We start from the raw sequence: 13,720 nt of genomic DNA on the forward strand, positions 1-13,720 counted from the left end.
CACTTTGTACCAATTCTTATGAAATGATGAGGCCCTTCTTCCTGTCTCTGTAATGAGGTTAATCATGCATCATATATTTCAGGGGCTTTTGGGAAGGAGTGGAGTGTGGTGTACACCCCAGCACATGAAGCCTGTGTTTTAAAGGACTCACAGGTATATATACAAGGTACTTACAAATACCCATCTGGTCTAAAATTGATAAAGACGTTTTGGATCCAAAACCCAACAAAACATGTGGAACCAACTGACCTGAAGTTCCACAGTACTCAGGCAGGATCAAGTATTTTGAAGAGTCCAAGCAAATCTTAGCCCTCAGACTGGATAATGTGACAAAAAGTGATGAGCATATGTACTGTCTTAGAATCACAACAAACATCCCGAAGAAACAATATCTTGGTTATCCTGGAGTGGCACTCACAGTCACAGGTGTCAGGACTTTATTCATATCATTGATATAGGATGTATCATTCCGAAATCATTTCCACTATTATAATTAATTACATTAATGGAATCAATTAAGTAAATAATTTAAAGGCATTTGGACAAGTTCATAAGCATATGAATCATTCATTTCTTTGATCGGTAAATAATTTATTTATTTTATTTATCCATTTTGGTTTGTTTCATTGTTTGTCAAATTGTGATTGTTATTCAGTCAGAACTGAGAGTGGAGACTCCTGAGCATGTGACTGAAGGAAACACAACACATCTAACATGCAGAACTGACTGCAGACTGCCAGACACAGCAGCATTCACCTGGTATAAAAATGGACAACGCATACTGACAGAAAAACAAGAAAACATTCTCTCTCTCAAACCGACACAAAAAGACACAGACAGTTCTAGGTGTGCTGTAAGAGGATATGAACATCTCCCCTCTCCTGCTCAAACTCTCACTGTCAGATGTGAGTACATGCAACAACCTTCACCGTTTATTTTGTAGAGGAAAAACTGCAGTGAAGTACACAAGCTTTCCACTCACACACACACACACACACACACACACACACACACACACACACACACACACACATAGATATTACCAAATTATCCTGTTTTTTGCAATGGCAGAGAGCCATACACTGGAAGCTGGGACATCACACAAATGTGGCCTGTCTAGAAAGTCCCAGAAGATTGGATGGGAAAATTTTTGTAGCGTAGTGATGATAATAATATAAATAATAATCATCATAAACATTGTTGTCATTTGACCATCACCATATCTATATGTAGATCCTCCAAAGAATGTGTCAGTGTCTCTGGTGAAACAGTGAAGGGCAATTCAGTGACTCTGACCTGCAGCAGTGAAGCCAACCCACCTGTGGATGACTACTATTGGTTTAAGAATAAAGGTGCAGTAGGGAGTGGACAAAGACTCACTCTCTCCCTGATCAGCTCGGAGGACAGTGGAGAATACAAATGCAAATGCAGGAACGCCGTGGGTCATCAGTACTCTGCTGGTGTAGTGCTGAACGTTGTTGGTAGGGTGAACTCTCCTCTGTGAAAGTACATTCCTCCACAAACAGCACTGCTGAGATTGATAGATGTTTTTTTTTTGTTTGTTTTGTTTTGTTTTTTTTTCTCCCACACAGCTGGGCAGAATAAAGTGCTTCACGCAGGTGTGGGAGTCCTGGTTGCCTGTGTGTGCTTAGCCGTAGTTTTTTTTTTTTTTTTTACTTGAATTTACAGTAATTTACAGTAATTTAGCAATTATTTCCAAGGCACAGTGGCCAAAATGAGTGTTAGATACTGGAGCCTTTCTGTCTTCAGGCACTCAACGCAAGGTCTCTGCCTATCAGCCAGGGCGACTTGACTGCGAGCTGGCCACCCGAGGTCATCCGCTCCCTGTTTTTTCTCCTTTACCCCTCCCTTTCTCTTTCTCTCTCTCTCTGTCTACTAACCTTGTCTCTTTCCTTTCTACGTAGACCCTTAGAACATGTCTCACTTTTCCCCGTCATCCTGTAGATTTAGATAGTAGATATAGGACACATATATACCCTGTGCTTTCCTCAATAAAGTGGAACTCTCTTGATTCACTACCTTGGTGTCAGTGTCTCTTGACTTCCCCGGATTGATCTGGCTACAGAGGACAGAGGGCATAGGGTAACTTGGAGGAGATCGAACCTGAAGGACTGGTCACTTTGAACCAGTTTCTAACAGTCTGGTGTTAGAAGTGGAATACTGCACAGATAAGTGACACCCTAGTATTTAATGTGTCTTCTTCCTGCTCAGTATCTCTGTGCTTAAATTTAGTTTAGGTGTGTTTTTGTCTCAAATAAGGTGGAGGAAGTCTTGTCCATTGGGACGAGCCGAATGTTGAATTTTGTACTTGTTATCCTGCCTGTTGAAAAGGTGGAAGAAGTCTCGTCTACTGGCACAGGCTGAATTTTCTGTACACTGTGTAAAGATTTGTTATCCCACCTGAGACTTATTGAAACGCAATTTACTGTTTATTGGTGAACCCTCCCTCCTCTGTACCTATTTGAGAGCTCTTTGTATAGTTGTATACTGGTTGTGGTTTTGCTGGGTGACCCATGGGTTCCAGTGTTAGTTATATAAAACCCAAAAAGGGGGAAACCCTGAAGGATTGGATGTTTCGGTGTGGTTTGGGCTCACATTGTGATCCATGCATTGAGTGTCTGGCTGGATGGACTGAATGTGCTGGGTTTAGACACTATCCACGTACAGACTCGTTTGAAAGGGAGTTTATAGCGCTCAGTGCTATGTTTGTTTATGAGGGCTATGGGGACCCTTGCTGAGATTTTCAGTATATGAAGAATTCTTGGCACTCTTAGAGTAAGGCCAAGCCAGTGTGGGACAAGTTGCAGGGGATAAAACCCAATAAGACGCCTGTGTCTGAAATAGTTTTTGCTGTCACATCTGAAAGGATCCCCTCCTCCACTTGTGAAGCATGCCGTGATTAAGACAGGCTCCTGGTCGGGCAGATGTTTCTGTGCCAAATGCCACAGACACGTCTGAGCTGAATCAGGAAGCTGGGTGGGGGGCTTCTGGAGGAGGAGCGGATGGCAAGCCCACACCTGCCCTCTATCCTAACTTTGCCAATCTACAGCAGGGCAAGACTTCGGGGCATGGCTCCAGCCCCCCCAATGAACGTTTCTGCTCCATTCTTGATGCTGGGTTAGAAACTGTGTAGAGTTAAGCCTCGTAGCATGACTGATATTAAAAATATTTGTGACAGTTTACCTGATGCAAATCATGTTCATGCATTTGTGGATGCTTTAAAGGGATGCACCAAATATGCTCCATTAACAGGACCTGATTTCAGGACCATTCTGATGTGTTGTTTAAAGCACAAGTTTACTGAGGAGGAGTTGATTAATGGCATTAAGTCACTGTCGTTTAGCCACGACACCCTCCCAAATTCGAATAGCGACAGAGCCAATGTTTATTACTGGGCACAGCACACTAACGTTGATACTTTTTATCAGGAACTGAAGGAATTCCTGCTTAGACTACAGGCCACTTCGAGAGACATTTATGTGGGAATTTCGGAGGTGGACTGTTCTAAAACACACTTTTTTCCCGTTAGAAGTCCGGGTGACCCCTCAATTTTTTTGATGTATCAATTTGTAGTTATTCCTGGTTCTCCATTTAACCTGTTGGGTCGCGATTTAATGTTTAAAATCAATCTCTCTCTCCCTTTTGAGCAGGGTAAAATGACGATCCATTCCGGACCAAATATACATGCTGGGCCAGCCCAGCAGCATAGCCGACCACTCTATACTTCCTGAGCTGGAAGACATCCCCAAATCACTGTGGGCATCCTGGCCCAGGAGCACGGTGGCAGTTATCGCCCTGTGACCTACCTTTCTAAAACTTTTGATTCGATAGTTCAAGGCATGCCGGCCTGCTTACACGCTGTGGCTGCCTCAGCCCTGCTGGTCACTGATGCAGAGAAATTAGCACTGTCTCATCCCATGGTTCTACACACTTCACATCAAGTTATTAATATTATGAATAACATTCAAACACAGCACATGACAGCTATATATATATATATATATATATATATATATATATATATATATGTATGATGTGAAACTATTATATGAAAATAAATTAAAACACAGTGAGGGATCCTCAAAATAGTTTTACTGATTAAAAAAAAAAATCTTTAATTGTGAAATATCCAAGTGATTAAAGTAAATAAAAGTTAGGAGTCTTAAACGATTACGTACCACCCAGTCTTTAATGTCTGCTCTGCTCCGCTGATACACAAACACGCCTATGGGACTCGGTTGTGTGTGTGTGTGTCTCTCTCTCTCTCACTCACCCACTCACTCACCCATCCCACTTTCTCTCATTGGCTGATTCTCTAAGAAGTCACACCTCCTCAAAAGTCCTCACCCTATCATGCAGTAAACCCCCTCCTAAAACCAAATTCCTCCCAAGGTCAAAACTAGGCCAAAAACATAAAGTTTTGGTGCCTTTTTTTCCTTTCTACTCAATCAACCGGCCCTGTATAAAGGAGGTTTCTTTAATTGCAAAGTGTTCATGTGATTAAAGGAACTGAAAGGTTTCAGTCTCATACTACACCAGTTTTTCTGCACTTTCTTTTCACTCTTGCACTCTCTTTCCCCGACACCTCTTTACATCTTATTTGCCAGATGTACTCAAACAGTGGCAATAAGCAAAACTTTTCAGAAAACATCACAAAGTTTCCTTTTATTTATTTTTTTTTCTGTGATCTCTAAACAAATGTGGTTACTTTACACGTTTTATCAAATTAGTTTCTTGTCCGTTATCACACTTTGGGCCTTTAACACTTTTCAGTGCATTCCACATCTGAGAGTTGTGTTGCGTATGGGGTGGATTGTAATTTACAGCTTTTATACGAAAATCATTTCTTTTCTCTACCTACACACTTCTTTTCTTAAAGCTGTGTTTCACGGTACTTCACTCCTTTAGTTCACAGTCGTAATTGTAGTGATACATCTGAAAACCTTTGTCAAGATCTCCGAACGAACATGGACATCGCTCAGCCGTTTCCAACAGGCACGTTCTTTTTATTCTTTCATGTTAGAACATATTAGTATAAGTTAGTAAAAAGGCTGACGTGTATCTAGTTATTTATTTAGCTAATGGTTGAAATACTTTATCATGCGTTGTATGATTTAACTCGGTGGGGCTTAGCGTCGTAATTAATTTCAGGTCTAGACAAAATATACATTTTAACAAACAATTAATACGTACTATCTATAAGGTATTGTATCTATTATTTTTGCGAGCTAGCTAGGAAAAGGATATTGTCTTTATTCTGATGATTTTTGATCAATATGTAATATGACCGCTGTTCCATAGAGTACGTGAAACATTTTGATCGTCTGAAACTCTTTTGATCGACGGCTATTCTTATTCTCATGGCTACCTATATAAAAAAAAAAAAACTGTAACTTAGAAGTAGGTGATTCTATTTGCTTAAATTAAGCATTAAATGACGTAACATCTATTTGTTCTGGTAAAGAGGACATCATCATGACGATCTTTTATGCTCACGGTCTATAATTATGTTCTATGTATTTCGGTAGGTTCAGATGATCACGGGTTCCTTGAATCTGTCGAGAGAATTGCCGACCAAGGTAATTTCTAATTTGTGAACTTTTTTACATTTTAATTTTATGTAATTTATTTATCATTTTATTTTTTTGTTATTTTTTTATCAGCAAATATAAGGACACAAGATGATGATGAAACAGTTTATATACTGAATGAATTGATACAAGGTAATATATTCTAGAGGGAGTCTAACATATGTTAAAATACGACATTTTGTCTAATAGTTTATCAGTGCATTAATTTGTCACACAGAGGCAAAAGGGGTGAATCCCTCTACCGTCAACCACTATTCATCGAGCCCTACGGCTGAGATCACAATTTTTTTCAGGGGGACCTCGCTGCGTTCCACAGCTGAGAGAGGTGTTGGGGGCGGGGTGGAAGTGACGTAATTTACAACGTTTATCCAAAAACCATTTCTTTCCTCACCGACTTTTTCTTAAAGCCGTGTTTTCGGTACTTCACTCCTTAGTTCACAGCCGTACAACTTTTATCCGAAAACCATCTCTTTCCCCACCGACTTTTTCTTAAATCCGTATTTTCAGTACTTCACTCCTTTAGTTCACAGCCGTAATTGTAAGCGATACATCTGAAAACTTTGCCAAATCGTCCGAACGAACATGAACATGGATTAACATGGAAAGTTGCCAGGGTTAAACCAAAGTATCCACTCATTGCATTTGTGTACACCATATGTAGTAGTGTCTGATCCTGGTACGACATGTCACTGCTGACTAAACACATTTGATAACAGCTTTAGGAATTGAGTAGGAAAAATATGGAATATTTTCAGTAATTAGTTAGAATTCTTTATCCGACCACTCACATGATGGGGGAGGCTCTTAAATCTGCATCTCAGTTGAACGGACTCAACTCTTGATCCCCGTCGTCCGAGTATCTTAGAAAAAAAAAAAAAGATCCAATTATTCTAGTATAAATGTGATTAATAAACATGCTTTTAAAAATATACTTACGTGTATATGGTGGCCTACAGTTTAGTGTGGTTGAACAGCGTGAATAGGCCTAGAATTATTTAGATGTATGTTATAAGCCACAGTGACCTCAGTATACGTTTCTATAGACGTTGCCGGTTGTACGAGGTGAAATATTTGTGAGCTCCGCAGGAGGGCTCGATGAATAGTGGTTGACGGTAGCGGGATTGACCCCCTCTGCCTCTGTGTGACAAATTAACGCACTGCCTAAACTTTTAGACATAAAGCGGGCTTTTAGCATATGGTAGACGCACTCTAGAAAATATTACCTTGTAACAACTCATTCAGTATATGAACTGTTTCATGAGCTTGTGTCCTTATATCTGCAAATAAAAAGTAACAAAAAAAATAAACAAAACAAATACATAAAATTAAAATTTATAAAAGTTCACAAGTAAGAAATTACTTTGGTCGGCAATTCTCTCCACAGAGTCAAGGAACTCCTGAGCGTTGGAAACTATGAAAATACATAGAACAGAATTATAGACCATGAGTAGAAAAGATGATTACGATGATATCCTTTATACCAAAACCGCATTGATGTTACGTCATGTATTGGTTATTTTAAGTAAATATATTCACCGACTTCGAAGCTTTTCTATTTAGCTAGCCCTGAGAATAAGAATAGCCGTCAATCAAAAGGGTTTAAGTCGATCAAAATGTTTCATGTACTCTATGACACAGGGATCATATTACATATTGACCAATAATCATCAGAATAAAGACATTGACAATATCCTTTCCTAGATAGCTCGCAAAAGAATAGTTACGATAGCTTGTAGATAATACGTATTAATTGTTTGTAAAATATATGTTTTATCTAGACCTGAAATTCATTACGACGCTAAGCCCCACCAAGTTAAATCATACAACGCACGATAAAGTATTTCAACCATTAGCTAAATAAATAGCTAAATACACTTTTTAGTAACTTATACTAATATAACGTATAGCATGAATTAGTTAAGCATTACTGAATTGCTTACCTGTTGATAGAAAAAAAGGATAATGGTTAATCCATATTCATGTTCGTTCGGACGACTTGGCAAAGTTTTCAGATGTATCGCTTACAATTACGGCTGTGAACTAAAGGAGTGAAGTACTGAAACTACGACTTTAAGAAAAAGTCGTTGGGGAAAGAAATGTTTTTTGGATAAAAGTTGTAAATTACGTCCCTTCCATCCCCCTGCCGCTCAACACCTTTCTCAGCTGTGGAATGAAACGAGGTCCCCTGAAAAAAAATTGTGAGCTCAGCCATTGGGCTCGATGAATAGTGATTGGTGGTAGAGGGATTCACCACTTCTGCCTCTGTGTGACAAATTAATGCACTGCATAAACTATTAGACAAAATATATGTTAGGCTCCCTCTAGAATGTAATACCTTGTATCAACTTATTCAGTATATAAACTGTTTCATCATCATCTTGTGTCCTTATATCTGTTGATAAAAAATAACAAAAAAAGTATCAGCCAATGGGAGAGAGGGGGATGGGTGAGTGCGGGGGTGAGTGAGAGAGACAGACACACACAACCGAGACCCATAAGCATGTTTGAGTATCAGTACTTGACCCGCAGCGGAGCGGAGGGTGAGTGAGTGGATGAGTGAGAGACAATAAGAGACATGCAACCGAGACCCATACGCGTGTTTGAGTATCAGCGGAGCAGAGCAGACATTAAGGACTGGGTGGTACGTAATCGTTTAAGACTCGTAACTTTTATTCACTTGAATATTTCACAATTAAAGAATATATTTTTTTTAAGTCAGTAAAACTATTTTGAGGATCCCAAATTGTGTTTTAATTTATTTTCATATAATATTGTCACATCATAAATCATATGTAATAATAATAATAATAATAATAATAATAATAATAATAATAATAATAGTATTTATATATAAATAAAAAAACATTATAAACATGTGGGGCGGCGGAGGGGGCGTGGGGCGATTGACAGCTGTCAATCAAATCAAGCAATCAATCGTTTTTTTGACAGTTTGTAAATTCCATTGCTCTCTGTAATGGTTTTCTGAATATTTGTTTACGTCAAAAGTATTTCTCAACATTTCTTGAGAAATGTTTCTGATTGTTGAAATGAAACTCCACGCTAACCCACCTTACAGTAAATGATTCTTCAAAACCAAATCAGTGTTTAAAATCTTTAATATTTTTCCCTTTGTACAGACTTTTTATTCCAGTCCTCCTGAGGACACATATAGATCCACCTCTCCTGAATATGAGAAGCCAGCACTGTCTTAAATAAATATTTAACTGAATTTCTAAAACCAAATTATACTAGAAAGAAATACAGTTCTTGAACTTCATTACAATAATATATTTAAAACAGTATCTGTGTGTGTTTTGTGCAGTGGAGTTGATGCTGCTGAGCAGGACATTGGGGGGAATTGTATGGTCATTATAATTCAGTGAACCAGTCCAGTCCTTCACTGGGTCATGGATATCGGACAGCCAGAAGCTGTGGGGAACTTCCTATTCCATGTGACATTTCTCCCATTCTTCTCTCCTTCTTTACCAGTCACTGCTACTGTTTGCTGTCATCATGGTCCTCTAGTAAGAATCTAATTCTCACATCACTTCCACACCACATGGCTTTCTAGTAAAGAACCCAGTTCTCACGTCACTTCCACAACACAGGTTAACACAGGTTTCTCAGTATGGCATTGAGTAAAATGTGTGATTAGTTAGTTGGAACTCTTGTGTGTTCCACTGCTGTTTGACCCTTTGCTACACAGGCATTCAGCAGTTATATCACTGGTCAGTGGCAGTTGTTTCACTGTTGTCCCTGTTCTCTGTAACCTCTTAAAACAAGCTGTGTGTGAAACGTCCAGGAAACTTTTAAAATAACTAAAGAGACTCCCTTTACACACTCCGTAGCTAATAAATAATTTATCACACTGATACCCATTACATTGCAGCACTACATTTACTCTAATAAAAAAAAAAAGATTAAATAATGAACTACTGAACAAACTTAGATGCAGTTTAGCTGATAATCAAAATGTCCTAAAAAGTGAAGGAAAACAAACAAAAAAACAATGTACAGCACACAGGAATGATGAGGTCATTTCAAGAGTCTGTCCACACACACAAACACACACATAGTTACATGCACATATATACACACACATATATACCCCCTCCCTCCCTCTCTCTCTCTCTCTCTCTCTCTCTCTCTCTCTCTCTCTCTCTCTCTCTCTCTCTCTCTCTCTCTCTGTGTCTGTCTCACTCTCTCTTTCTTTCTCTCTCTCTCTCAGTGGTAGTTCCTCTGCAGATCCAATCTGTTTTTACTGTGCCAGAGTTCACTGAGGTCTCCTCCATTTTCTGAGCTGGTTACCTAAAGACCAAAATGTGAATCTCAATATTTCAACCCTCCTGTAATGTACATATACCATTACTCTAAATTACTTCCAAAATCCAAAGCACTACTTTTGTCCAGTTGAGGAACTCACCCAGAGGCAGCAGTATGATGGTGGAATGTAACACTGGCATACTGGGGCTCCTCCTCAGTTCTGGATCTACTGGGTGTAACAGTGGCATGGTCGACATCAGCAGCAGCTCCAGAAATAGGAGCAGCAGCCTGTAATTGATGGACATTGATGGAAATGACTGAATGATAAATAATTGGGTGATGGAGTTAGAAGTGTTAAGATGCCTTGTGTGTATATTTTATACAAGTACTTCAAATTTGGGGGGACATTTCCAGTGAACTTCAATGACAGAGTGAACATTCCTAATGAAAATTACTTCCATCTACTGGTTAACTGCATGAATTAATTAGAGGAACACCCTACCTTTGTGTTCTCCTTATGGTTGGTTTCACTCATTTTTTTCTTAATCCTTTAATTACAAGAAATGAAATGTTTAATTCCTTCTTATTATTAAACCCACTGCATATTTTATTGCATCAAGAGAACTATCACAGAATGTCAATAGATAAGCTATGCACTGTAAAAGAACTGTTTAGTGAATGAACATCACTTAACCGACCTGTATATGCAGATGAAGACAGTGAGAATGAGAAAGGTGCCTCCTCCAACTGCAATCCAAACTGCAGACAAACTCTGACCTGCTGAAGGGACAGAATCATCACCATCACTTAGTCTCTCATCAGTTTATGGACGGACTCAACTTTTATGTTATGTTCTCTAATTCTTTACCACCTACTCTTAACAGTTATGGTCACGGTTCCATTGAGAGCTCCATGTTCATTCTGAACTACACAGTATTACAGTCCAGTGTGTTCAGCAGTGATGATGATGATGCTGTAAGCCTGTCCAGATCCTACAGCTGAGGTTCCTCCTTCTATAAACCAGGTGTAGTTCTGTACAGGTGGGTTGGCATCACTGCTGCAGGTCAGAGTCACTGAACTGCCCTCCACTATTTCACCAGAGGGACTGATGGACACATTCTTTGGAGGATCTATTAGTAGATGATATCAGTAATTTACAATATTTTATTATGTATATAGTGGAATATGATCAACTGTCTTATTATTAACAGTAATCAATGGTTTAATTAATTAAATTGTCACATTTAATTAATTGTTGCATTATATTTATGTGGATTTTTTAGTGAGCAACATGCAAATTTAATTTATGTTTTCATATGAAGGAAGCTTGATAGGTACTCACACCTGACAGTGAGAGTTTGAGCAGGAGAGGGGAGATGTTCATATCCTCTTACAGCACACATATAACTGCCTGCATCCTCACTGCTGACTGGCTGCAGGTGGAGTGGGTTTGCATTGGAGGATAAAGGACTTCTATTTTTGTACCAGATGAATGTTGGACTGTCAGTCAGATTGCAGGTGTTTGTAAATGTCATAACTACTTTTTCTCTCTCTGCCATTTCAGGAGTGGTGTTCACATGGAGCTCTTAGACAATCAAGTAAAAGAAAAAAAATGCATTAAAATGGGGGGGGAAAAACATAACAAATGAACTGATTAATGTTTATTGATTATTTTGATTATTTTGAATGTACTGCCATTGTACTGAAAAATGTACTGAATTGAATGTACTGAAAAATTAAATAAATAAAAACATAATTATGAAAAATAGATGTATATCTATTGACAGGTAATACACCCCTCCAGTGTATGGCAAGGACCATGTACACTAATGGCAGCTGCAAGGAGCTCTCCACGAACATGAATGAGACAGATCAGAGTCAGTACCAATGTTTTGGACTGCATAGAAATCACATGGAGTGGAGGCAGGACCTAACCAGTCACACGCAATTGACACCTACTGAGTACACCAACTGCACATCCTCACCCTGCATCATGTAGCAGGGCTGATAAAAGGGCTGCAGAACCCAAAGCTAGGTGAGTTCTCTCTCACTACAGTCTCTTGGTTTACTAGAGAATGATGATATTACTACAACTAAAGCTGTACCAACTCAGGAGGAGCAATGCCAGGAAATTATTTCCTTGGCTTGTAAAAACTAGTTAGAGTCAAAACCTTCTGCTGCTGTGTTGTAATAAACTCGTCCAAAACTGGGACTTGAAACACGATTTGCTGGTTGTTCAAAGTTCATTGCTCTCCTAATATGCTCACTATGTATATCATCTTTTAATCCCAAATAAGATCTTTAAAATGCTAATTTAATTTTGTTCATCTTCAGAAACACTGACAATTCTTCTGTTTGTAAGGGGTTAAAGAATGACTCTGTAGTCTTAATGTGTCCAATGAGATAATGTACTCAAATGATGTATACAAAGCCTTTGTTTAATACCTTTTCTCTTTGGATCCATCACCCTCTCCTACTGGTTCTTCTTTGCCCTTCGGTACTCTGTCTATTTTTGTGGTTTTTGACCTGGCTTTTCTGACTTCTGATTTTTGCCTCTGGCTTTCATCTGGTTCCTCAGTAAAGATTATCCTATACATGAATCCCAATACTGTATCTGAGTCTCTTTCATTACAATAGTGATGTGAATTTTACTCTTACCCCATTGTGCTCTTAAAATAACAATGTGCTAAACTTGAGAAAAACCACCAAACACTCAGTGAGCACTGTAGTGGTGGTGTGGGGGATGTGTGGGGCTTTGGCAACCAATGGAAATTAGCTTGGTTAAGTCTGAAGATTTCCAGTTATGAAAAACTTTATACTGGATATGATAATTTCCTAATGAGAGTGCAGATTTCAACAAGATTTTGGAAATTTTACAAAGAACAAAATATCTTGTTGAAGACTACAGACTTACAGAGAGTGAATAATAAAGTAATGAGAGTGAAAGTTAGAAGGGGAGAGCTGAGTGACATCATTAAACAAACCTGCACAGACACAACAGCACACAACACAGCTGAGTGCATCACATTTCTGCTTCTGTTTACATCATTTCAAATATCAGTCACACTGATCTGTTAACACTACTGGATTACTAAGGAGGTTTAGGTCTTGGCAGAAACAACAGTAAAAAAAAAAAGTTAATTCATTTCAGTTCAGTATTATTTCTTGAGGGCTATTTAGTTCATTTGTAATAACAAATAATCTACAGAAATCCTTATCCAGACTCTAAAGGACCAAGCTGAAAGCAACTGTAATAATAATAAATACACAAAACCATTGTAACAATTTTAACCAAACAAAAACATCTCAACATACTTGCAATGTATATGTCACGGACTGCTCCTCTTTCCACTGGTCACCTGGTTCGGTCTGCTGCGTGCAGTGGAATCCAATGTAATTGTTTTTGTTTATAGCCACACCTGCAAATGGTTTAGTGTGTATATTGTTTGTGTATTTAAACCGACGCTGGTGTGCGCTGGGTTGTCAGTCATTGGACGTGGATGTGTATGAATGTGTATCGTTGCTTGTTAGCGTTTTGTATTTCACAATGTTGCATATACTACATTTACACCTTTTATGTGAGTGCGCTTGCCTTCTGTGTTTCACAATAAATGTCTATCACCGTCGAGGGAGTCTAGATATCCTGCTCCTTGCCCTGTGGCACTCGGGCCGTTACATTATATAATGTATTTATGTCTATAAGTGTATTTATGGTTATTGCACTTAAATCAAATACACATTGTATTAACACCAGTTGTGTTATAATTGTACAGCCCATCTTTAATGATCTCCATCCCACCCAAAAGATATAAAGTAGGGTTTGGAAAATAATGTTGGAACTTAAA

At 38.7% G+C, this 13,720-nt stretch overlaps 1 long non-coding RNA gene across 1 annotated transcript; it reads right to left on the reverse strand.

The window, feature by feature from the left end:
* Positions 1-9,745: 9,745 nt before the first annotated feature.
* Positions 9,746-10,981, reverse strand: LOC113589842 (uncharacterized). The gene is made up of 5 exons (XR_003412035.2): positions 10,751-10,981; positions 10,574-10,652; positions 10,378-10,423; positions 10,036-10,163; positions 9,746-9,920 (listed from the first exon to the last, which is right to left on the reverse strand). It is a non-coding gene; the product is annotated as an uncharacterized LOC113589842 (long non-coding RNA).
* Between the last annotated feature and the right edge of the window lie 2,739 nt (positions 10,982-13,720).

Source organism: Electrophorus electricus, chromosome 18 (assembly GCF_041902795.1).
Source record: "Electrophorus electricus isolate QZ-2024a chromosome 18, ASM4190279v1, whole genome shotgun sequence".
NCBI lineage: Eukaryota > Metazoa > Chordata > Actinopteri > Gymnotiformes > Gymnotidae > Electrophorus > Electrophorus electricus.